General features: G+C 45.7%; 1 pseudogene; it reads right to left on the bottom strand.

Annotated features, from left to right (window-relative positions):
• Positions 1–765: 765 nt before the first annotated feature.
• LOC131760407 (phosphoglycerate kinase 1-like) overlaps positions 766–27,545 on the bottom strand; it is a 54,288-nt pseudogene continuing 27,508 nt past the window's right edge.

The following is a 27,545-nucleotide window of genomic DNA, read 5'->3' on the forward strand; positions in this document are numbered from 1 at the left end:
ACAAACAAAACCCATCTAGCACTAATAGCTTATCTAAGTCGCAGGATACAAGGTCAACATTCAAAAATCAATAGTATTTCTATATACTGTCAATGACCATGTGGAAGCCAAAATTAAAAACATAATACCGTTTATACTAGCCCTGTAAATAAAATATATAGGCATAATTATAACAAAAGATGTACAGGACTTGTTTGCTGAAGACTACAAAACGATGATGAAAGAAATTAAGGAAGATGTAAATAAATGGAAAAACATACCGTGTTCACAGCTTCAAAGACCCAACCCAGTAAAGATGTCAATTCTCCCCAAATTGATCTACAGGTTTAACACAATTTCTATCAAAACCCCAGCAAAATTTGTGTAGGTTTTGACAGGATTATTATAAATATATGTGGAAAGGCGAAGGAATTAGAATAGCTGAAACAATTTTAGAAAAGAAGAATAAAGAGGAAGGAATCACTCTACCCAATTTTAAGATTTACTATATAACTACAGTAATCAAGACAATGTGTATTATGGAGGAATAAATACCCAGACCAATAAAACAAAATAGATAAGCCAGAGATAAATCCACACCAGTACAGCCAACTGATTTTTTTTTCCCACTGGATATTTTAATTATTTATTGAATAGATCACCAACTTCATCTCCCTCCCTACCAACAATTGGCATTTCATTTTGTTTCCATGCTGAGTGGTGAAACAATGACAAAGCTAATCAGAATAAGCTACTTCACAAAGAGAACTAAGCTAACACAGCTCACTTTCTTTTAACAGGCATAATATAAATATACGCACTCTAGAATGCACAATGGTTTAGTCTCTAATAAATTCAAATGGGAACTTGAAGAAGGTAGGCAAATCCAGGGTGCAGTAAAGGTGAGCTGAGATGCCGTACAACTGTTTAAGGGTTCCTGGCCCTATATCTCTTGGCCACTAGCCAAATCTTGACATGGGGGAAGATATCAGCTAATGCCAAGTGGAGATGCAGGAAGCACTAAGTTGACTTAGGGGCTATGCACAGGAACCAAAAGGCAGGAAAGTACTAAACATTGCTGAGAGCATCCACCACCCCAGGAAGGACTTTACCTTCCAGGTAAAGCTAGCACCACCTCCGGTGCTCACATGGCTGACTTTATCCTCCGTGTTCCATTTGGCACAGCAAGTAGCAATGTCTCCCCCACCTATGATGGTGATGCAGCCCCTGGAAGTGGCTTTCACCACCTCATCCATGAGGGCTTTGCTTCCTCGGGCAAAAGCTTCCCATTCAAATACGCCCACAGGTCCATTCCACATGATCTGCTTAGCCCAAGCAACAGCCTCAGAGTATCTTTTGCTGCTCTCAGGACCGCAGTCCAAGCCCATCCAGCCAGCAGGTATGCCAGAGGGCACAGTGGCTTGGCCAGTCTTGGCATTCTCATCAAACTTATCAGCAGTGACAAAGTCAACAGGCAAGGTAAACTTCACATCATTCTTCTCAGCTTTGGATATCAGGTCTTTGATGATCTTGGATCCCTCTTCGTCAAACAGAGAAGTGCCAATCTCCATGTTGTTGAGCACATTAAGGAAGGTAAAGGCCATTCCACCACCAATAATCATCTCTCTGACTTTGTCCAGCATATTATTGATCAGCTGGATCTTGTCTGCCACTTTAGCTGTGCCCAACTTTAGATGGCCAGGAAGGGTCGCTCTGGGCCCTCCAAGGCCTGGGCAAAGTAGTTCAGCTCCTTCTTCATCAAAAAACCTCCAGCCTTCTCTGGCAGATTTACTCCCACCATGGAGCTGTGCGCTCCATTAAGCAGTGCCAAAAGCATCATTGACATAGACATCCCCTAGCTTGGAAAGCGAAGCTTGGAAGGCTTCTGTTTTGGCTGGCTCAGCTTTAACCTTGTTCCCAGAAGCATCTTTTCCCTTCCCTTCTTCCTCCACATGAAAGCAAAAGTTCTCCAGCAGGATGACAGACCCAGCAGCTGTGTCAGCACAAGCTTTCTTCCCTTCTGGGCCCACGCAGTCCTTCAAGAACAAAACATCCTTGTCTAGCAGAGATTTGAGTTCTACAGCAACTGGTTGCCAGGAGTACTTGTCAGGCATGGGGACACCATCAGGCAGGCCCAGGTCAGCCAACTGATTTTTGACAAAGGAGCAAAAGATACTCAATGGAGAAAGGATAGTTTTTTAAAAAACGAAAACGCTGGAACAATTCAATATTTATAGGCAAAAAAAAAAAAAGAACTTGGAACCAAACCTCACACCTTATACAAAATTAACTGAAAAATGACCATAGATTTAAATGTAAAATTATAAAACTTTTAGAAGAAAACATAGAAAACCTTCAAACCTAGGGAAAAATGAAGAGTTCTTAAACGTGACACTATAAGCACAGTCCATAAAAGAAAAAATTAAGTTGTACTTCATCAAAATTAAAATCTTTTTTTCTGCGAAAGACCCTGTAAAGAGGATGAAAAGACATGCTATAGACAATTAGAAAATATTTGCAAACCGCACATGTGGCAAAGGGCTCATGTCTAGAACACCAAGAACTTTCAAAACTCAACACTAGCCAGGGCTTGGGGGGCGGGGGTGGTGACTATAAACGTGTAGCACCAGGGATATCTTTGTGGTGACAGAACTGTTCTGTATCTTGACTGTGATGGTTGTTATGTGAATTTACACACGTGAAACGATTTTGTAGACTCATATGTAAAACAAAAGAAATCTGAACAAGATCTGTGCCTTTTACTAATGTCAGTTTCCTGGCTGTGATATTGTCCTGTAGTTATGTAAGTATTACCACTGGGAGAAATTGGGTGACGGTACACACAACCTCTGTGTACTATTTTTTGCAACTTTCTTCGAGTCTATAATTATTTTCAAATAAAAAGTCTTTAAAAATGGTTGCCTGGATGGTCCTTACTGGTTGATAATCCTCAGGATAACTGTGACTTTCCTCTCCCACTGTAGACAGCAGATCTTCACAGGGACGGACTGAGGCTTCTATCTCTCTGTGACTTCCAAAAAATATGCTGACCACAGATGCGTTCAATATGTTTCTAAATGACGGCTGTCCTTGACCTCCTTTGGTTCCCTTCTCCTATGGGGATGTCTGCCCCTGTGCCTTTACTTACAACTGCCTGAGGTTTCCATCAGCCAGGCCCTGATGAGCCCCACTTGTTCCAGATTCTTCAGATCCTGCCAGTGACAGCATGCTAGTCCGAATGAATATTCCATTCTGTACTATTCTACACCTTCCCTTTACAGGCATGTGTCTTATTCGAGGCCACCTAACACACATTCAAGGGCCACCTTGTCTGCAGCAATTGCTCCCTCAGGATTCCTACAAATACTGCAAAGAAGGGGCACTGTGCAGTGCCCCCTGTTGAATTCTGTTCAAAAGCATTTACTGAGCCATACTGCCTTCAACGGGCATTCAGAGGTGAGCAAAGCCTGCTTCCTGCCCTGAAGAAGTTCCTGGTACAGTTGGGGGAGACAAGACAGGCAAACAGATCATTCCAATAGGTGAGCCCAGGGTGCTAGGACAGCGAGCAGAGTGGAATCCCAATCTAGCCCAGGGTTGACAGGGAAGGTTCCCCAAGGCATAAGACAGATGGGGATATTGGCAGATAATCACTCCTGAGAGCACAGTCTCTGTCAGGCTCTGGGCTACACACCTCGGTGAGCCCTCCACTACACCAAAAGGACAGTTTATTCTTTCTACTCACCTGAATCCGGAGAACAAGTGGCATTAGGCAGCTAAGAGGAAGGGAAAGGGTGCTCCCAGGCCAAGACAGCATCATGAGAAAAGGCAGGGAGGTGTGCTCCACCGGATGTCCAGGGGCCAGCCAGCACAAATCACTTGTATCACTGGGTGACAACTTGACTGTGATTAAGGAGGGAAAGGAAGCAGAAGTAGTTGACAGGCGCCAGACCCTGGAAAGCTTCGTTTGCTGGTCCCACGAATGCCAACGGCCTTCAGACTGGGCTCTCTGGAAGCCTGGCAGTCGTGGGGCTAGGCCACGGTTGCTGCAAATGTTTGGCTCAAATTTCATTCAAAATGTTTTTAGGAGAATGTTGTAGCAGATGCTGTTGGTGCCCTGCCCATACCTCCTGCTCCTTAACATTTCAGGGCACACCTGCACACTCTAAAGGGCCAGCTCTTGCATTTCTTTGACTGAGAGTTTTTTCTGACCACCAGGGTCCACTGTGCCTGGCCTCATGGCTGGTTGCCCACACCCCACAGCCCTCAAACAATGCAGTTGGTCATAAATTACCAGTTTAATTTCCCCACAGGAGAAATAATACTGGGCCACGTGTCCTATGCTGGCTCCCAGAGTTCCCCGGTGGCATTACGCTCTGTTTGTTCATGGTGGAATTTACTCTATGATCTTCCCTTTATTGGCTGCCTTCCGTCTCCATTCTCATGCCCCCAGTCCCTGCAGGAGTCTCCTGGGAGCTCTTCCCAGATAAATAGCTTCATTTAAATCCTTGTGTCGGGCTTCCCTGGTGGCGCAGTTGTTGAGAGTCCGCCTGCCGATGCAGGGGATGCGGGTTCGTGCCGCGGAGCGGCTGAGCCCATGAGGCATGGCCGCTGAGCCTGCGCGTCCAGAGCCTGTTCTCCACAACGGGAGAGGCCACAACATTGAGAGAGGCCCACGTACCGAAAAAACAATAAAATAAAATAAAATAAATCCTTGTGTCAAGGTCTGTTTCTAGGGTAGCCCAAATTAAGACACACTCACACACACAGAATGTCTCTGGTAGGATTCAAAGAAACTGGTAATAGTGACGAAAAATACTGGGGAGAACAATACTGGTTGAGGATGAGGTGGAGGGAGATTTATTTGTCACTAAATATCCTTCTTTTACCTTTTGGCTTTTGGACTCTGTCCATGGATTTTTCCATTTTTTTAAAAAAGCTACCCAAAATATGTACTTTAAATTATTAAAAAATCAACTGTAATTTTATATCAACATAGTCACATGTGCTTTATATCAAATGCTAACATATCAGAGACCACAAATGCACTAATTCATGTCGCTGGGCAAATGCTCTTTGATACAGTGAGAATTGATCTTGTCTTCTGATTTGGTTCATGATTTTGAATATTTAATAAAGGTGTCACTGATTAGAAAGACTGTAGCTCTTTACAGGTGATTTCTTAAAATCCAGGTCTGTGTATGCCCTCTTGCATCAATTTGTACAGATACATGACCATGCTAAACTGAATAACCAAATGCAGGCTGACAAAACCTAGGTGATCACATTCACTCCCTACCGCATATAATGGTTAGCTGTGCAGTCAGGATAAAAGTGCATGAGCACCTATCTTAAATTTGAGCTACTTCTGATGTGAATTTTACATTTAACATAAGCAATGAAAGCAGTTAGATATTGTTAATGATTCAATATTAGACTCAACATTTTCTCCTACTCTGCATTCAAGATCTTGGATTTGTTTAATTAAGAGCATCCCGAGATGGCAAGGCAAGATGTGTAAAAATAAAACATAAAGATGTTGCTGGTTTTATTACTTATATCTTGAGCCAAACTTTCTCAACACTGGGCAACAGAAACAAATACAGGAATAAATTGGATGCTGAGGCTTATCTAAAACTGCAAGTGCACCATAATCAAAAAGTCTACAAATAATAAATGTTGGAGAGGGTGTGGAGAGAAGGGAACCCTCCTACACTGTTGGTGGGAATGTAAAGTGGTGCAGCCACTATGGAGAACAGTATGGAGGTTCCTTAAAAAACTAGAAATAGAGTTGCCATATGATCCAGCAATCCTACTCCTGGGCATATATCCAGAAAAGATGAAAACTCTAACTTGAAAAGATACATGTGCCTCAATGTTCATTGCAGCACTATTGATAATAGCCAAGATATGGAAGCAACCTAAATGTCCACTGACAGATGAATGGATAAAGAAGATGTGGTACATGTATATAATGGAATATTACTCAGCCATAAAAAAGAATGAAATAATGCCACTTGCAGCAACATGGATGGACCTGGAGATTATCATACTAAATGAAGTAAGTCAGACAGAGAAAGACAAAGTATATGATATCGCTTATAGATGGAATCTAAAATATATGATACAAATGAACTTATTTACAAAACAGAAATAGATTCAAAGACACAGAAAACAAACTTATGGTTACCAAAGGGGAAAAGGGGGGGGAGGGATAAATTAGGAGTTTGGGATTAACAGATACACACTACTATAGATAAAACAAGGACCTACTGTATAGCATAGGGAACTATTATACGTAATAATAGCCTATAATGGAAAAGAATCTGAAAAAGACCATATATGAATCACTTTGCTGTACACCTGAAACTAAACTAACATTGTAAATAATCTATACTAAAATAATTAATGAATTAAAAAATAAAAACTGCAAGTGCATCCATGACCATAAATGTCAAATGTTTATGCTTTTGAAAATAGCCTCTTTCATTATTCAGAGTGGCTGGCTTTAGAGCAAGCAAATGTTATAAACGTATGCCTGTAAAGTACATGTCTACCAATAAAATAACTTCCCATCTTTCTTCTACTGGTGTTCAATGAAATATTTTACTTGAAAAACAAGTTACATTTCTGAATGTTTGGACCTCTGATGTGGATAACAGCAACCAGTGGAGGCTCCTGGCTAGACCAGGGCTGTGGTCAGATGCGTGTGTTTCAGGCAGGCCACTCCAAAGGCCGGAGGGAGAGGGGGTTTCAGGGACTGAGCCTGCAGTCCTCCGCATCCTGGAAAAGCACCTGGGAGGTAGCAGGAAGTCAGGCTGGAGACTGATTTGGCACTGAAAGCTTGACAGAGGGTGGTGATATCTCGGGTGTGGGTAAGACAGTCCAGGGAAAACGCATTGAGTAAGAAGAGAAATAGTCAAGTATAAGGCCTGAGAAGCAGTGCCATGGCACCATCGACCCATCTCCCCACAGGCATAAGCACTGACTTCACAGCCAGACCAAAATCACCTCCAGGAGTAGGATTTTGGATTCAACCTCCTTGAATAAGGAGGCCCTAAAATAAAACTGCATATATAGCAGCTGTGCTATAAATGCTTCTTGGTTGATTTATTCCAAAAGACAAAGGATTGTATTACAACAAGAGTCTCATTCAAACAAATTAATCAAAATTTCCATATCATATCCAAACTTGCTTAAATGTCTCTACCTAGACAAAGATAGCAATTGGCACTTTTAAGAAAAATTATTATGATTTTTTTAAATTGGGAAGGGTCTACATACACCAGCTTTTTTTTTTTTTTTTTGCGGTACGCGGGCCTCTCACTGTTATGGCCTCTCCCGTTGCGGAGCACAGGCTCCGCACGCGCAGGCTCAGCCGCCATGGCTCACGGGCCCAGCCGCTCCGCGGCATGTGGGATCTTCACGGACTGGGACACGAACTCGTGTCCCCTGAATCGGCAGGCAGACTCTCAACCACTACGCCACCAGGGAAGCCCAACCCCACCAGCTACTTTTAAATGGGATCTTTTCTCATCAATGAATGAAAGAGAAAGAAAGAAGAGAGGGAGGGAGGGAGGGAGGGAGGAAGGAAAGAGGGAGGAAAGGAAGGAAGGAAGGAGGGAAGGAAGGGAGGAAGGAAGGAAGGAGGGAAGGAAGGGAGGAAGGAAGGAAGGAAGGAAGAAGGGAAGGAAGGAGGAAAGGAAGGAGGGAAGGAAGGGAGGAAGGAAGGAAGGGAGGGAGGGAGGGAGAGAGGAAGGGAGGGAGGGAGGGAGGAAGGGAGGGAAGGAGGGAGGGCATAGTTCGTATTTAACCAGGCCCCACAGAAGCCACATCACAGAGGAACATAATGACTAGTCCCCCAAACATCTGGGTTTCTTTCCCCACTGCTAATAGTTCATAACTGGACACTGAATAATTCCTTTCTTCTCTCTCCCCGCCTGCTCCACGCCTGTCCCCAACCCCTTCCTGGTTTCCAAAGCAGCGCCTGGGCCTCCCTGGGTGGCGCTCACCAGCCAGCTTAAGAGAGACCCCCAGCTCATCTTCCGGGACCCAGCCCCGTGCAGCTACTCCCTGAAGGGTCACAGTGGGGGGCCTGGAGGAGGACCCCAGCCTCCTTTCATGTTGAGTGTGCACTTGCCCTCATGGTTTCTTTCCCTGGATGGGGACAGAACCACAAAATCAGAGAAATGTCCTCTGCGGAGACGTGATTCCTGTCCTTCCCCTCCTAGGGGGACTTCTCTGCCACCCTCACTGTCACTGTCATCCCTGCTGGCTGGACTCTGACACATGTGGCTAGGCTGGGGACACGGAGGTCCCTCAGGTCCTCTCTCTGTCCCCATTGCTATCTGTGCAAACACTGGTTGAGATGGATATCACAGGAAGCTTGGACCAGGAAAGAAGTCACAGAAGGGCAATGCTGTAGGGGAGGGAGAGAGGGAGGAGGGTGCTGCCTTGGGGTGAGTGAGGCCCTCCGGAGCCATCCCAAGCACAGGCCTCGGGTCCACAGCTCCACTATCGAGAAGTTAAGGAACCTAAGCTCCAGGGGCCCTCGCTTGCATTTCCAAAACCCTGTGCTTAATTTCATATTTATAATTTCATATTTTTTCTGAAAGAAGGCATTCCCACATTATGAAGACTTCAAGGACTCCCAAACCAGAGCCAGCCCTTGCCACTAGCTGATTTTGAACCACTTTTCTCCTGCTGCCACCTGACAGGATTGCTCTCCACACCTGGCCACTGCTAGTTTCCCAAATCACTACTTCCCCCACTCACTGGGTTCTAGGCACTGGTCTCCTGATTCCTTGAACACACCAGGCGGTGGCCAAGGCATCAGGGCCTTTGCACTGGCTGTTCCCCCTTCATGGAATGTTTCCCAGCTCCCCTCCCAGGTGCTTACCTCCTTGGTGTTGACTCCGATGGTACATTCTCTGTGGACCTCCCTGTGGAACCTGCTGCTCCCTTCCCCCTGCACTCACCCTTACCCTCTTTACCCTGCCAATTTTCCACGTCATTTGTCATCTGTTTACACACTTCAGAATCTAGTTATTTACTTTTTCTGTCCCCCCTACCCTCCCCATACTAGAATGGAAGTTCCATGAAGGAAGGGAAATTCAATATTGGCTTTGTTCATTGGTGAGTTCCTAGCACCTAGTACATAGTGCATAGTAGTCACTTGGTTAATATTTGTCTTATAAATGCATTAAGTTGCAGAGCCTGAGGCAAGGACCCTGCCTGCTGTAGTTGGGGGCTGGCTCTGGCCAAATGAGAGAAGGTTGCTTCTCAGTGGTGACTTGGCTTTATGGGCTGGGCCAGGGCCCCGGGCCCACAAGCTGAGGCCATGGGCATCAGTACATCCTGAACCTGATTGTCTGCTGCAGGAGGCATTGTCTGGCCCTGGACAGTGCTGCCACCTAAGAATGAGTGTTCCGCAGAAATGGTGAAGCTAGGATGGGGAGGGGCTGGAGAGTGTGTGTCTCATCAGGGCTGGGAACTGGGGGACTTTCAGGAGTGTGTCCAATCCTACAAAAGTACAGCCAGTTACCGGTATAGCAAAGTGCAAAGATGTTTATTCAGAACTGGCACTAATTTCCTGCCTTCATATGTCTGCCAGACACCTACTGGCCTGACTGTGGGGGGTGCAGTGGTGGAGCTCCCAGGAATGAGGGCCTTGTGTCATTTTAATCCCCGCCCTGAGGACACATCACTGACTGGTATTTGATCCCGGCTCCGGGAAAAGGGCGTGTGTCTATGAGGTACAGTGAGTGCGTGACACCAAGATGTCCACAGAGCCCATGATCCCCAGTCAGCTAGGCAGGACCCCCTCCCCCTGCAGACAATGCTGATGACACGATCTGGGCTTTATATAGCAGTTTAGGGTTGCCAAAGCTTTTGTCATAGCCTCTTTCATTTCGTGGCCATCCAAACCTGGAAGAAAGACAGACCAGGAAACACCATCCTGTTTTCCACAGGAAGAACATGAGGCTGAGTAGTTAAGGGGTGCGGGGGTCACAGAGCCAGCACATGTCATGACCAGACAGGCTGCACCCTGTCCTGTGTGCTCAGCGACAGGGGCCTCTGACACTCTGAGTTTAACACTGGTGGCAACTATTTTGCAAAACCTCCAAGCCACCTGAGTGCAGAGACTTATCCCTGGGGCTACATGAGGGGGTGAGCCATTCCACAGGCAGAAGAGCGACACTGGCCTCTCAGCACCCAGAGCACACCCGCCAGCTATTCTCTAATCTCTGATGGGCCACAGTGATGACCAAAAAAGAACAAAAACAAAACCACTGTTTCTTTTTGAAAAATGGTCATCAACTGAGAGTCAGTAAAAATTGAAGAGGCAGTCATGAGGTGGGGGTGGGGGTGGTAATTTCATGATCAGGAGGAGCATGGCTGTGATGGCAGGAGCATTTGCAGCTGTCTTCTCTTCTGCACTTGCCAGGGGTCAGACCTGGTGCTACGTGCTTGACACGTGTATCTCATTTACACCTCCCAACTGTTCTGTGACTGGGTAATATTGTTATTACCATTTAACAGATAGGGAAACTGAGGCCTAGAGTTGCATTCCATGCTTAAAGCCTTACAAGTGTTAAGTGGTGGAGCCCAGACTCAAATTTTGAGTCTGTGGCAAAGCCTGTGTTCTCAAAGTCTACATTGTATGCATTGTATGGCCCCTCTGTGCAAATGTCTTCTAGCAGCTGCGTGGGCTCCCACACTTTTGAAGTCACCCACAGATGAGAGTGGTCTCAGACTGCATCCTGTCTCTTCTCTCAATTCATTCTGTCTGTCTGTCTCTGTCTCTGTGTCTCACTCTGTCTCTGTATGTCTCTGTCTTTCTCCTCCCCTCCCCTCTCCCCACTCTTCCCCCTCTTATCTCAGGGCCTTCTCTTACCTTCTCTTTCTTGGGCTGACTGGGAAAAATCAAAATTCTCTGTCCTGATCATGCAGAATAATCCATTCATTCAACAGATGGTTTGGGGTGACTGTTTTGTGCCAGGTCCTGTTCTAGACACTGGGCACATGGCAGTGAACAAAACTGATGTGAATCCCTGACTTAATGACGTGATTGTGCTTGTGGAGAGATGGACAGAAAACACACATGCGAGGGCAAGTCAGGCAGGTGCTGCTGAGGGGAAAATAAGGCAAGGGGAGGTGGAAGGTCGGGATGGGGCCATGCTTTGAGATGTGGGGACGAGGGGAAGCCTCCCTGAAGACAAGGCATCTGGGCCAAGGCCAGAGTCCAGTGAGGGGGGAGTCATGTGACTGACAAACATCCCCAGTGACGGGAATGAGCTTGACATTGTCACCAGAATTAGCAAAAAAAGAAAAGAGAAAGAAAGAAAAGGTTGGACACTGTTAAATTTAAATTTCAGATAAACAAGAAGTAATTTAACTTGGGACATACTTATACTAAAAACTCATTTGTTGTTTATCTGAGACTGAAATGTAACTGGGAAACCTGTATTTCATCTGGCAACCCTAGCATTGGATGTTTAAGGAGCAGCAAAAGACCAGTGTGGCCAGCGTGGAGGCAGCAAGGTGAGGATGGAGGACGGTGACGGAGGGGGAAACTGGCAGAGGGGACGGTGGTTGATATTTCATGCCCAGAGAAGCCAGCTAGATATGCTTCCAGATTTTCCAGTGCAATTTTCTCCCGGCAGTTCAAGAGAAAAACGTGTGCTAAGAATTGTGAAAGAGGAGATGGGAGAGAATGCATCGCAGGGGGAATTAATCTAGCCTGGGTCATAAAGACATTTATGTCTGCAGCACCTGTTCTCCAAAGAAGGTGAAACCCTGGGAAACCCCCAGCATCAGCGTGATGTTGGTCTTTTACCCAACATAGAAGCTGGATCCCCAGCAGACTAACTGAAGGGGACGGCATGGGGTGTGAACCAGGAGCCCAGAGATGAAGTCGTAGAAGGTCTGGGGCCTCCCCACCTCCCCTCATGACGGGTGGGGAGGTGGAGTTGCAGGTCAGCCAGGCATCCTGGGCCCCTGGTGGCTGTGGGCAGCCGGGAGTCGAGCACTTGCTATTGGCGGGAGCAGCTGATTTGGGTATCTGACCTGGGAGGAAACCTTTAGGACTGATCTGAGCCGTAAGTATTAAGGCTGAAAAACAGAAAACACCCTTTGAGGTCAAAATGTAAATAACCCAAGGGGCCTCAACCTGGCTGAGTCTGGGATGTAGAGAGCAGCCAGATAGATCAGAGTAGACATTTCAGGGAAATTTCACTATAAACCCAAATACCTACTTCACAGATCACCTTGAGAATTAAATGAGGTGATGGATGTAAAGCACTGGGCTTGGTACCTATGACATTAAATATTCGATGTCCCTTCTCCTTTCTAACAAAAGGAGTTACCTCCCTTCCCAAGTCCTGGGACCTGCCTGGACCTTGAGGGCCTCACAAAAATAAAAAACAATGAAACTAATGTTGGATCCCGGGCAGCCTTGAAGCTCAGCACCACATCTGGATCTCTTCCCTTTCCTGTAAATAATCCTCATGTTACCCCATGAGATTAAAGAGCATGGCATATAGCAGCTGCCTAATACATTTTGCTCAGTGAATAGCATGGAAATAAATGGCCTCCTTTTTAAGGTTCTCCTGTAGTTGGATTTCTCACATTCAAACCATCAGAGGAGGAAATAGGGCCGCCTTAGTGGGGCTACTAGAGAATTAAGAGCAAGCTGTCCCCGCCCTTCCCAGTTCAGGGACATTGCTTCATTGCCCTAGTGAGAAGCAGGCCAGGGAAGCCACGGGGGCGGCACCGCAGTTGCCTTATAAGGACATTCACCAAGCCTGCCAGGTGTGTCATCCGGAAGTCCAAGAGGAGGCCAGTGACAGCCCCAGTGAGCCAAGGCTGGGTGAGTGAAGCAGCCTCAGAAAGCCACATGGGTGGCAAGTGAGAGTTTTCTCACTTCCCTCCCCCCTTACATGTTTCCATATGTTTTAAATTATTATCTCATTTACCTTGGCAACTGAGAAAAGGATTTCTGAATTTAAAAAAAAAAAAAAAGGTTCTCATAAGCTATCACTTCAGTAGTGAAGGAAAGTCTCTCTCTACTTTTTTGGGAGGCATGGGGAACAGGGGGATGACAATGAAATAAAGAAAATGAAGGTCTGTGGAGAGATCCCCTTGAGAATTAACACACAGCGGCACCTCCAAGACAAGACAACATCCACAGTGATAGAGAGCCTCACCACAAGGGCGGCCACAGGGAGATCCAGGCTCCTCCTGTCATCTCCCAGCAAAGACCAGCCAGCGATGCGTGGTCTCGGAGAAAAGTGGCCTTTTGAAATATACGAAGGGGAATGAAGGAGCAGTAGGCCTGACCAGAGGTGGCATACAGTCGTAGTTAAGAGATTGGATTTTGAAGTCATACATATCTTGACTTTGCCACTTTAGCTGGGTGAACCTGAGCAAGTTAATCTTCCTAAGTCTTACTTGCCCCTTGCAAAGTATCTGTTCATTTAACAGACATCTACAAAGCATTCCAATGCTTTACATTAACTCATCGAATTTTCATAAACAGCCTGTGAAGTAGACCCTATTATTATCCCCATTTTACAGATGAGGAAAGTAACCTGCCCAAGGTCACACAGCCAGTCATTGGCAGAACCAGAATTTGACCCCAGATAGTTGGGCTCCTGGGCCTGTGCCCTAAAGCCCTAAGCTCTGCTACTGAGAGTTTATTCAGCACCTGGGGTCGGGGAGAGGGGAGTTCTGGAGGATTCAGTGGACCTGGTAATGTAAGAGCTCTCACCACAGTGCCCTGCGCATGGTAGATACCCAGTGAATGTGACCTATTATTACCCCCACCCCTCCCTGTTAATCTCCCCGTTAAGTAGTGGGAGATTACCCAGAGCAGACTCTGAGAGGAAGATTCTAAGGGCAGGTGGTTTAGTAAGACTGGCCCTGGAAATACTGATAGGAGAGTGAGGGAAGCAGGCCATGGAAAGGGAAGGACCCAAGGTTGTGAGATTTCAGGCGGAGTCTCACAAGGGAGGGACTTGTGAGTTTGTCCCCATCGAGGCAAGGAGCTGGACTTCATGCTCGCAAACTCTGTCAGCCCCTGGCTAAGGGGGGCCCTGAGGACATGGAAACTCCCAGGCACCTCTGGGCTCTGCCCCTGTGGGCAAAGCAGTATAGTTGCCAGGTGGCAGTCTTCCAAAGACAGTGGATGGTGTGGGACCATTCAAAGAAAAGCAGCCCCCCACTCACCACTGCAGTTGGTCTCTAGGTTGGAACTGATATTCATCATCTCCTTCCTCCACCATTCTTTCTAGATTCCCCCCCTCCCACTCTCCACCAGCATGTCTACTGGTTTAGATGGCTTGTTTGCTGAAATGGACATACTTTTATCCCTGAAGAGTCTGAACCCTTGGTTACCATGCTCTTATCAGTTTGTAGTTGCAATAATTGCCCATCTACAGCTAAAACTGGGCACCAAGATATGGTCCCAATAAATCCTCTGATTTCCAAACCTATTCCTTCCTGTCCCCATGATGCAGCAGCAGCCCTACCTCCTCATGATGATCCACTGAGCATCTGCTTTGCCATGATGGGTATATGCATTGTTCTCATTTCTGTAACCATGGTGATTCCATTTCACGGGCCCATTGTGCTGGCACTGGGAAGGCTGAAAGCAGCTCACGTCATCCTGTCCAGCTGATTGTTGAGTCCCGGATTCTGTAGTAGATTCTCTCTGGTGGCCATTCATAGATGATGTAACAATCCCTACACTTTGGGCCCCCTCTGTATGCTTTTCTCCCATATCACCTCATCTCCAATCTTCCAGTCTCGCTCCATCCAAACCCCTGACCCACCAGCCAAACCACTTGGCAAATGGACTCACAGCATAGTCTTAGCTAAAGCCATTTCTCTCTCTTCACAAACTGGAAGACTAGTATAGTGCCTGCAGCTCTGCCCACGGGGAGGATTTTCTCCTGCCCTCCTATTCTTATCAGAGTCCCCTGAGTAGAGCTGTAATGCAGAACAGTCTGTTTTCAGCTCACACCAACAGACCCAGTCAACCCCTCCATGAGTTAGGCCTGGATTTTCTTTTCTTCCTTTGCCAACTGGTCATAGGAAACCCCTGGCCATCAGCATGAGCTTAGAGGGAGGCATCAATGCAACCTAAGAAAGTGATATGTGAGACTGTTCAACTTGGTCAATTAGTGTTCTCATGCTCTCTGGACCTGCCCAGGTCCACTCCTAGCTGCACCATGATCACTTTAAGATGAATTATGCTGGGTTTCTCCAGCCTTATGACTTGGTGGGAATGACAGCCCTCAGTCCATGATAGGTAGCTCTGGATGCACATGTATTTGACGACTTCTGGCAAGATGCTCAGTCTCTTCCCAGGTTCAGTAGCCTGCCAAGAGCTTCCATTCAAAAAGTGCATAATTTCTTGCAACAGGTAGCATGTCCTTGCTCCAGAGCCTAGAGATCTGCATTGCAACTCCCCCAATACAACTTGCCAGAGACAGCACATAGTGCTCTCATTTGTCACAAGATTCCTCCAGCACTATGGGAGTTTCCAGTCCACATGGCCCAAGTGGCAGGACAGCTTATACTACAGCCTGGACCTGCTGCAGAGCCCACTCTTGCTCTGAGACCCAATCAAAATTGCCAGCAACATGAGTCCTCTGATAAATGGGATGGAGCAGTTGTCCCAAGTGCAATACATATTGCCTCCAGCACCTGAAGGACTTCCAAAGAGCTGTGCTTCCTTCATGGTTGTAAGAGGTGCAGATGCATTCACTGGTCCTTTACCTTGGAGAGAATGTTCAGCATAGTCCAGAACACTGGAGCCTAAAAACTTTATCAATATGGCTGGCCCCTAGAATCTCTGTAGGGTTTATTTCCAACATTCTAGAACACATGTATCCTCCCAGGGCATCCAGAGATGCCACTTTCAGTTTACCAGGTCCAATCAACATAAAGACATCAACATGGTGGACCAAAGGGCAAAGCACTGACAGTTTCCTAAGGAGGAAAAAGGATGAAGTTCCAGGAGCCATTGTTAGATGAGCACGTCATCAACACCAAGGAAAAGTGTAAACTTGTATTAGTTAACCTTTTGTGATTAGGTAGAAAAGAAATTAGTGATCAATAGGAACCGGCAAGTGTTTTCTAAGACCAAGGCAGGCCAAGAGCACATGGGGAAGAGCAAAATAAAAACCAGAAATCAGTTCACTTTGTCTTGGTAATGAGTAAATAAAATAAAATGATGATTGAGAGTATAGGTAGAAGAGAGAAAACGAATGGATTAAAATGTTTATTATTTGCTGATTTCATATACCCACACAATTCATAACCACTGATAGTTGGAAATTAAATGTAATTTGTTCCCCTTTACTGGCGAAGGAATGGACTGTGAAAATGTTATTTTGTGTTTCTTAGGAGTTAGTGAAAGCTGGGGTCAAAAACGCAGGACAAATTCCACATGATGCAAGCCTTTGCCACCAGGGGCTAATCCACCAAGCCAAGATGCCTCATGACGAAAAATTATCCCATATGGCAACGTGTTCCCCAAATGTCAGCACAGATAAATCTCTCATATTGCTCTTTCAATCAACAAGAAGAAAAACTTTCCCCTTAACTGGCATTACCTATGGTTTTTGCTGTTTCAAGAATAATATACCACACTGCTCATTGTAAAATCTTCAAAATAGGAAATAGAGTGTGGAAGTCACTAAAAAGTCTAACTTGATCCAGTGGTAATTACTGTTAATAGCTTAATAATACTATTTTACTATTTTTCTTGCTGAATGAAAGAATGAAAGGAAGCGTGGATGGGTAGATGGATAAAATGCTTTATAACCTGCCTCTTTCACTTGATATATTGCGTGCCTTTTTCCTTGTAGAAACACATATCTAGAGATTTGCTTCTCTTCTAACAAGTGCACAATATTCCATTATATACAAAAAGCTTGACTTATTTGTATTTTTAACTATTCTATTATTAATGTTGCAATTACTATTCTTTCACATAAACTTGGTACCCTTATCTGATTATTCCTAGAGGACAGAGTCCTGGGATTGTTGGGTCAAAGATCATGTAAATTCTAAATTTTGAATTATTATTGCTTAATTGCCCTCAGGAAGGGTTCTACAAATTTACACTCCTGCCAACAGTACAAGTCCCTGTTTTCCCCACCTCCTGCAAACAGTAGTTTTCATTGTATACATGGAGATTAAGCCTCTGCCATATGTTTCATGGCCATTGGTATTGTTTCTTTTGTAAATTCTTTTGTAACTTGTCATCATCTTTGGTCAATTTTTCTCCTAGGGAATTTGTCTTTTTATTACTGATTCATAAGTGCAAAATACTCATTAGGAACATAATCATTTGCAATATGGGGTGATATTTTTAGAAAGCTATTTTAATGAAATAAATATTCCTGGCTAATGGGTAAAGACATAATATAGTGATTTAATAATTGGCCATTCATATACCGAGATCCTCCTCTGCCCTACGCATAGAAGATATGCACTGCACAGAAGGTACATAGAAGATGCAGACAGATGCATCTTCCCCAAACTCGGGTTGCTGATTTTTTAAAGTAAGAGCTAGACCAAGTGATAAATAAATAAATAGATGCCACATAGTATGAAATGTCATAAGAGAGTTACAGGCAAGGTTCACTGAGGGCCCAACAGGCTCTGGTCTGGAAGAGCAGTAAAGGCTCCAGCTTTCTTCCCCAGTTCCTGGTTATCTTCTGTCCTTGTCTTAGGCTATTTGTATTTTTCTTTTCTTTTTTTTTTTTCTTGGTTTCAGCAAAGCATCTTTTTAATGGAAGTATAGTTGATTTACAATGTTGTGTTAGTTTCAGGTATACAGCAAAGTGATTCAGATATATATATATATATATTCTTTTTCAGATTCTCTTCCCCTATAGGTTATTTTCTTACTGATTTGTAAGCAGGTTACTCTGATGTACTATCTTTAGAAACAGCATCTTGGACTTTGCTGGGATGTTCTGAATTCAGAAATATGGTAGAGTGTGGGTGTTGGGAGAGATGGTATTTCCATTTAACAACTTCACCTCATCCATCTCCTGTTCCTGTCAGAGAATGCACAGGCCTGGAGGGAGGTTCCCATGAGAGCCAAGCCTCAGATCACTGGAGTGATACACCGGGCCCAACTCGGGAATGGCGCTTTACACTGAACGAGTTTAGGCTGAATCCCCAAAGCAACTGGCAGGCTTCGAGGAGCTTTAAGGAGGGGAGTTACACCTCCTATTTGTGCTGTGCAAGCACTTTAGCTGCTGTGTGTAGGGTGGATTCAAGGGGAGCAAACTGGAAGGCAGGCAGACCCCTGAGAGAGCTGCTATAGGACAGAGATGCAGGGCCTGAACTGAGGTTCACGCATGGAGTGGAAAGACATGGATGGAACTGGGGACTCTTTGCACATGGAGGATGGTGAGGGTGAGAGATGGTGCCATTCACTGAGTTAGAAGGAGGATGGGGAGAAGCGAGTTTGGGAGGAGTTTAGTTGAGCAGAGGTACCTGCGGGACACTGAATGACGACACCCAGGAGGCAGCCACATTCGTGAGTCCAGAGCCTACGGCCAGCTCCCAGCTGGAACCCTAAGGCTGGGATTAACAGATACACACTACCGTATATAAAATAGGTGACTAACAAGGACCTGCAGTATAGCACAGGGAACTCTCCTCAATATTTTATAATAAGCTATCAGGGAAAAGAATCTGAAAACGAATATATAATACATATATACATACTGTGCTATACACCTGAAACACAACATTATAAATCAACTATACTTCAATAAAAATATAAAATTTTTCAATTAAAAAGCAAAGTTGTGAGCCATCAGCCTGCTGCTAAACACCAAAATCTTGGAAAGGTATCGTCCCTTGCAGTAGTAGAATGAGCCGCAGAGCCGGCACAGAACCGTAGGGAAGAAAACCAACAGAGGAAGAGACACAGTGGGAGACCAAGAATCCTGGGATAGATGCCGCCTCTCCACAGGCTCTGAGATGCCACAGTATGAGTCAACACAAACCTAAGAATCGTTCTTCAGCCAAAGCTCAACATTTTAAAATACTGTCTCCAGTGTTTCCATTCCCTAGTGTCATGGCCCCAGCCCGGTCAAACTGCGTTTCTCACAACTAGTTCTTTATGGTTGAAGTAACCAGCCTCAGGGTGTGTGGTGTCTCCGTCACCAGGTTCATTCACTGACTTTTGCACAATCCCCACTAGCCCTCTATTTCTGGGGCTCTGCCTGCTCACCGTACATCCTCTTCATCCCATGCATAGCCCCGTGGAAAAATATTTCAACATAAGGAAGCACTTTATGTGGAGGAAGAAAAAAACCCACCCTCTAAGTGTTGATGCTTTTGCTGAAATGAGGCACGTCCACCAGCCGCACAGGGCTCCCGGCTGGGGGTGGGGCAGGTAGGGTCGACTGGGAGCCAGACGGTAATGACTTGTCTGCCAGGCAAGTGTTTCTGATGCTTGCCTAACAGAGAAGTCATTTTTAGCAGTGGTTAAGGAGGATTTGCTCTTCCTTTAAGAGGATCCATTTTTCCACTAGGCAAGACTTGTTCAGCTGCCCTCCCAGAGCCCTTACTTACACCCTGCTCTGAATCACACTTTGGAAAGTTAATTATGTACCATCTTGTGTCATCAGTTGTGTCCCCAAATATAAGTTTCCTGAGGAGGCCAGAGGCCACGATATTACTTCTCGTGGAGTCCCAGGTGCCCAGGGCTGGCCGGCATCTGTGGGAGGCTTCCGTGAAGGGCGGTGAATCAGGGAATGCGAACACCGGAGCCCATAGGCCCGCTCCTCATAAGTAGGGAAACTGAGACACACAGAGGTTCAGCAGTGTGCCCACATAGCCAGTGGGGCAGAACCAGGACTGCTGAGCAAGGAAATGAGGTGAAGCAGGGCAGTGTCTGGTCAAGAGCACGGCCCTGGCCCGGCCTCCTGCACTTATTAGCCATGTGAGTAGGAGTGAGTTACCCACCTCTGCCTCTGCTTCTGTAAAACAGAGACAGCAGGAGAGCTCAGGGCTGGTATGAAGACTGAGTGGGCAGATCCAGGGAAAGCAAAGAAAACCATCTCAGCTCAGTGAAGTATTTGGGACTTCTAAGTATTTAGTACAAGTTTGCTGAAGAATGACAATTTCAATCTAACTCTGCCCGCAGTGCAGTTGGGAGCTGGGGCTTCTTGTTCCCCAAGCACAGGGCTGTTCCCTCTGGAGACAGAGGCCCACGAGGCTCTGGGCACTGTCCAGGCTGCACTGAAACTGAAGCATCTATTGTCAGGGCAATGACCTACGGCCAGGTCCCACAGCTGGGAGTGGAAGTGTGAAGTCGCCCAACCAGAGGCAGAATGGAGATGGAGTCTGCACTGCACCGTGAAGGAAGCAGCATGAGTTCCACGAGAACCATGCTGGGTGCCCGGTGTTGGGAGAGGAGGGACAGGTTGCCTCACTCCCCAGAGCCCCTCCTACTTCTTGGACCCACGCTGTGTTCTCTTGTAATAGGGAAGAACAGATCTGACTCCATATTGATCTGTTTCTTTTACTTTAACCTCTGTATTCTATTGCTTTTGCTACAAGTAAAGCAGGCTGCCTATAGCCTGAAATATACAGGATGGCCCATTCTCAAGGCTCTGACCTTTAAAGGTGTAACACTTTTCCATTCATATAGTGAAAAGAAGTTGCAGAACAGAGAATAACATTTGTCTTTTTGGAGGTTTACAGGAACATTGTGACATGACCTATGTGGGCAGCTCCAAGAACAAAGGATTTCCACACCAAGAAGTTTGCAGCAACCAACCACACCCCCTCCCCTTTTAGTATAAAAGAAGCCTGAATTCTAACTCGGTTAAGATGGTTCTTTGGGACACTAGTCCACCATCTTCTCGGTCTGCTGGCTTTCCAAATAAAGTCACTATTCCTTGTCCCAACAACTTGATTTACTGGCCCCTCTTGCAATGAGGAGTATGAGCTTAGACTCAGAAACACTCTCAGTTATACCTCTCTGCTGAGTGTTAATCCCCGTGATCTGTTTATGCCACCCCTGTGTGTTCTTGTCCTCACGTCCCAGCCCATCACGACAGGCTCCTCCTATTTCCAGAACTTCAGCCACTGGCACATCCTTTTCCCCTTCAATCATCATTGCTGCCATCATCATATAGGCTTTGTACCTATCTGTTTGGTTGTTTACTTGTTGGTTGGTTTTAGAGTATGATTCGTTAGAATAGAGTTCAAAAACTAGCAAACTAGACCATATCTGCCAAGTCATGTATATTTAGGTGACAGTACTACAAAGAGCACCCGTACTACCCAGGGCACTGTTCTAAGCACTACACATATATTAACTCATATTTAATCTTTTAAATAACCTCATCAGCTTGCATTCTCTCATGATCCTTACGTCACAGATGAAGAAAGTGAGCACAGAGAGATAAAGTATTCGGCCCAAGGATACACAGCAAGTGAGTAAAGGAACCAAGAAGTGAATGAACACCTTCTGCCTCCAGAATCCATGTTCTTACCACTGCACTATGCTGCCTTGTAAAAAACAAACAAACACACACACACAAAAAAAAAACATGGGAATGATTGTTCCAGAAGTCAGCATAGTAATTACCTTCAGGGGGAGGCAAGGGATAGAAATCAGAAAGGGATGAAGGGGAGATGGCAGTGATCCCCTCATGTCCTAGGTGGTGGTTGCATAGGATTCACTTTGTAATTACTTGTTGAGCTGCAGATGTCTCTTACACAACATATACTGCTGAGGGCTGGAAGGAGGAGCCCACTAAGCCTTGAAGCTGTGGTTTCTGCTTAACGTGGGTGTAAAGCAAGAGGCTACACCTCAGGGTTTGACTTCTCAGCCTATTCCTCCCCACAGTGCAGTGGGGTCCCCCGCTAGATGTTGTTGGCTCTGTGGCACCACAGGGCCTCCTGGGCTCCAAAGAAGCCGGAGTGCCTGAGGGGCTCACATCATTGGAATAACCGCTATCCTGGGCTCCCTCATCCCTGGGGCCTGGACCTGAGGGACCTCCAAACTTCCTGGGAAGTCTTCCAGAATGATCCACCAGGAAGGCCAGAGCAAGGCACAGCCCAAGGCAGAAAGGGCCAGAGCCATGGTGGGTCTGGGAAAGGGCAGGACCCTCAGTCCTCCACATGTTCATCCTGCCTGACTGTGACCTCCCAGGCCTTGACCCTCTTCTCCACACCATCTGAGACCCCCAGGGCACAGCACCCCTCAGACCTCTGCTTCCATCACGCTCCTCACTTACTCTTCACTGGCTGGTGACAAAGAGCCATTGTCCACTGTTGCCCAGAACGAGGCTCTAGCTCTTTCATGGGATTTTCAAGTAGTGAGGCACGAGACTCAGGAGTCCAACCCTAATCCGGTCTGATGTATGTGGGACCCTGCCAAGTTACAGTGTTCTTCTCATGGCCCCTCAATCCTCGCAGGGGGGCGCCCACGGTGTCATTCCTCCTGGGAGTAATGACTCGTGGCTTTGGAGAGAGTCTGTGTCTGCAATTCTTCTGCATTCTGGCACTGGTATGCTGATGATGACACCAGAATTCCCCTTCTACTCCCTAATCATCCTTCAAAGTCCACCGTGCTTCCTGGCTCCCCCTCATGGGATTCATCCCTGAGAAATCGGCAAGGTCAGCAGTGTCCCCTCCCCTCAGCCTGCACTGCGCTCACTCCCAGCCCAGTGGCTCTCACACAGCCCTGTCTCCTGACTGCTTAACACCTTCCTCTGCTAATACTCAGTAAAGGCTTTACGGCCGGTTTGCAGTATGGCAGACACAATGTCAAAATCTTCTATAAATTCTCTCATCTAATCCCCATTTAAACACAGCTCCTGGCACATGGGAGGGGGTCCATAAATATTTCTTGACTGGATGCATCCTCACAAAAATCTTTTGTGGGAGGTACTATTAATCTCTCCATTTCATAGATGAGAAAATTAAGGCTTAGAGATGGTAAATAATCAGTCCAAGGTCACAATGACTAGTGTCAGAGATGGGATTCCAAGGACTTGTTTATTCCTAGGCCTTATAGACTCAGCCCGTTGATCTTCTGCAGTTTATTCTTTCATTTAACAAATATTTCAGTTTTTACTATGCACCAGGAACCATTCCAGGTTCAGGGATGCAGCAGAAAATAAAATAGAGAAAATTTCTGCCTTACAGAGTTTACATTCAAATGAGGGACACAGACACTAAATATGATAAATAAGTAACATTTATAGTATGATTAATAGTGGTAAGAGCTGGTGAAAAAAATAAAGAAGGGAAGGAAAGAGTGGGGTGTCATTTTAGATGGAGTGAGCAGGAAGTCTTCACAGAGAAGGGATAGTTGAGTAAAGACCTGAAGGAGGTGAGGGAGATAGCTCTTCAGAAATCCAAGGGAAGAGTACCAGGTGCAAAGGCCCTGAGGCAAGGAGGATTCCTGGTGAGTCCCAGGAACAGCAAGGAGCTCAGTGTGGTTAAAGCAGAGTCACTGAGGGAGAGGGCAGTGGAGCTCAGAGTAGCAGGGCCAGGTCGCACAGGACCTTAGGCCACTGTACAGAGTGGAGTGAGTGCCGTGGAATTCACTGGAAGACTGTGAAGGGTGGCATGCCATGTTCTGATGTGCTTTTAACGATGTTATTCTGCCTGTTGATTGGGACTTGAGAAAAAGCAAGGCAAATGCATCAGCAAAAAACTAGCTAGAAGGCTGCAGCGATAATCCAGACAGGATATTATAGTGGTTGGATTAGGAGGAGGCAGTAGAGGTGGTAGGAGACTGTTGATTCGGGATGCATTTTGTAGACGGTGCCAACAGGGTTCCAGACCCCTGTACCCACTCGCCTGCTGGACACCTGAAAGCTCCCTAGCACCTCAGACTCATCAGGTCTGAAATTGAACACATTATCTCCCCCCAAGATATCTTCATTCCTCCTACCCTTCCATCTCTGGTAATACCACTCCAGCTGAACAGTGGTCCAGCCAGAAACCTGGGCATCACCCTCGATTCCTTCCTCTGTCCACCTCTCACATGCAATCAGCCACCCTGTCCCATCCAGTCCGCTCTCTCCTCCTTCATCCCCACGTCCTCTGCCTCATTCAGTGCTGCGTCCCTTTGGCCTGGACTCTCTCAAGTTTCCCTCCTCCGGCCTGGGCTCAGCAAACTCTACACGGCACCAGATGGATCATTATGGGAAGCAGACCATATCTGTTTAAAACTCTTCTAAGACTCTCTGTTGCCTGTTGAATAAAGTCCAAATTCTCTGGCTCAGAGCTGTCTAAAAGAAATATATTGCGAGCTACACATGTAGTTTGGCTTTCTCTGGTAGCTGCATTTTTAAAAGTAAAAAGAAAACAGATGAAATTAATTGTAAATATGTGATTAACACAATATATCCAAATATTATCATTTTAGTATGTAGTCAACACAAATATATTAACTATATATATTCATCTATCTATTAATTATATATGATATATATATTTACTAGGTCTTTGAAATCCAGCGTATAATTTACACTTACAGCATGTCCCAATTTGGACCATTTCAAGCACTCAGTAGCAACGGGTGGGTACCAAACTGGACAGTGCAGCTCCAGCCAAAGCCCTCTCTCATGGTCTTTTCCACCACTTCTCCTGTCTCAGCCCTGTTCCCATTCCACCTTCCCCTGCTACTTGTTCCTTGTGTTCTAGCAGATCTTACCAACCTAGAGTACCGCAAACACATGTGCTGTTTCCTGACTCCCTGCCCTTGCACATAAATACAGTGGTGCACAGCAGCAGACCTGTACCCACTCTCAAGAGCCAGGTTTGCACATCTCTTCCCCACGTGCCATTCAGTGATGCCATATTGGTAGCTTGACATTGGCCATCGTGGGGGTATTTATGTCACAGAGACTGGCAAACACTGTAAACCAAGCTTTTGGGGAGGATAGAGACCACCTACTAAACATATCACTGCCTATCACTGCACATAATACTCACCCCTCCATAATCCTCTTCTCCCACCCCTAGTTCATCTGATAAACATTTCATCCAGTTAGCTGTCTGTGTATGTTTGCCCTCCTACTAGTCTTCAAGTTTGAAAAAAGAGCCTAGTTTTCTGTATGCAATTAGTACATGAGGTCCTCCCTCCTCCTGTGTTTTTTCCCTGAATACCCTATCACAATTATCACTGTATATAAGAGACCATAAAAAGAAGAAGTTTAAAGTATAAGTTTAGAAATGAAACCCATCTGGGTATGAATCCTGCCTCCTCTACTTACTGGTGATGTAACCTCAGTCAAGGTACTTATTTATAACAAACACTGGTTTCCATACCTGAAAAGAGTTTTAAAAACACATCATCAGGGCTTCCCTGGTGGCGCAGTGGTTGAGAGTCCGCCTGCCGATGCAGCGGACGTGGGTTCGTGCCCCGGTCTGGGAAGATCCCACGTGCCGCAGAGCGGCTGGGCCCGTGAGCCATGGCCGCTGAGCCTGTGCGTCCGGAGCCTGTGCTCCGCGACGGGAGAGGCCACAGCAGTGAAAGGCCCTAGTACTACCAAAAAAAAAAAAAAAAAAAAAAACCACACATCATCACAAAATTATTGTAATGATTAAATTATATAAATTGCTTAGTCTATTAGCTGGCACATACCAGACACTCAAAAATGTTTAGATCTTATTAAGTCTTTCAGTATTTATCATTTGTATAAAGTAGTTGCTCAAAACACTTTTGTTAAAAGAAATGTTGAATGAAATTTCAGAAATTCCACAAGTCCAATTCAGAGAGTGTATGAGTCAGAATTCCAGCTGGAGACAGACGGCACATACACTCAAAGGGCTGACTAAGGGAGGGTTTGTTAAAGCACTCTTTACAAAGGTCTGAGCAGGGTTGAGGGAAGTCCAGGGTTAGCAACAGTCTGTTACCACCTGTAGGCATGAAGGTGTGATGGGGGAACATGTCCCCGAACCCGGTGACTACTGTAGCTGGAGAAAAGGCCACCCGACGGGAGCTGTAGCCTCAACGAAGGAACCTAGCAGGTGTCAAACCGTCAGGACGGGGGTTGAAGAGATACTCCACCTTGATTTTCTCCAGTTTATTTGGAGGATGCCCTGCCAGTACTTCCCACTGACTGAACCCAAGTCAAGCCCAGGGCAAGCAGTACTCACACAGCTCCTGAAGGTCAGGCTCTTGGGCAGTGAGCTGATGGGAAAGATGTAAGATGGGCTCGAGGCCCAAAAGGAGACTCCAGAGCAGAGCTTTCAAGAGGGATTGAGCCTCCTTCAGCCTGCAGGTGTCAAGTCTTGCTTACATACCATAGATAATACTCATTGAGGTTGGGCCTTGAAGGACAGAATCAGGTAACAAGCATTCATATGGGCCAGTTTTGGTTACTTTATCTACAAGTTTGTTCTCTCAAATGTAAGAAAGCTGATTTCATTCTGTAATCCTCTAGTTGGTTGGCACCTAACGATTCTTAGAGTCAGGAAGTCCATTCCTATGTCTTACTTAAAATATTCCCACCACAACAGAAATATATTGTATTTTAAACAGTTCTCTGTAGAGAGGGGAAAGAACTGGTATGTAGATGGATAAATAGATAGCCTTAATTAAATCACCACTATAGTGTTTTTACCTTTACAATTGATCATCATAGTTCTTTTCATTTTTCTCCTATGGTCCTCTTTTCTGACTTTCTAGTGGGTCTGTAGAAATGACCTGTTGAATATCCTGCTGATGTCAGAAGAACTGTTAAAATTCCGGTTGTGATTATCTTTGCTGTTGTTGTAGGCCTGGATGATTTTCCTGGAAAGTCCTGGAGGGAGGCTGTAATCATCTCCTGGCTTTATTGTGGGGCCTCTTTAGCTTCTCCACAAGTCCCTTATTCTGGAGAAAATGGTTATGGCCAGACCAATTTTACTTCCCTATCTGTCCTAAAATTTGGTGTCCTGAGTCTTCCCTTCCCTTCCCAGCTAACACTTTCTAAAAGTACTGGCTGACATGAAAAGAAATGACATTGAGTTATTTGTAGTGAGGTGGATGGACCTGGAGTCTGTCATACAGAGTGAAGTAAGTCAGAAGGAGAAAACAAATACCGTATGCTAACACGTATATATGGAATCTAAAAAAAAAAAAATATGGTTCTGAAGAACCTAGGGGCAGGACAGGAATAAAGATGCAGATGTAGAGAATGGACTTGAGGACACGGGGAAGGGGAAGGGGAAGGGTAAGCTGGGACGAAGTGAGAGAGTGGCATGGACATATATACACTACCAAACGTAAAATAGATAGCTAGTGAGAAGCAGCCGCATAGCACAGGGAGATCAGCTGGGTGCTTTGTGACCACCTAGAGGGGTGGGATAGGGAGGGTGGGAGGGAGAAGCAAGAGGGAGAAGATATGGGGATATATGTATATGTATAGCTGATTCACTTTGTTATACAGCAGCAACTAACACACCACTGTAAAGTAATTATACTCCAATAAAGATGTTAAAAAATAAAATAAAATAAAATAAAAGTACTGGCTGAAGCCCATTCCACAGGAAAGAGGTTCCAGGAAGGGGCAAGC

Source organism: Kogia breviceps, chromosome 1 (assembly GCF_026419965.1).
Source record: "Kogia breviceps isolate mKogBre1 chromosome 1, mKogBre1 haplotype 1, whole genome shotgun sequence".
NCBI classification, from domain to species: domain Eukaryota; kingdom Metazoa; phylum Chordata; class Mammalia; order Artiodactyla; family Physeteridae; genus Kogia; species Kogia breviceps.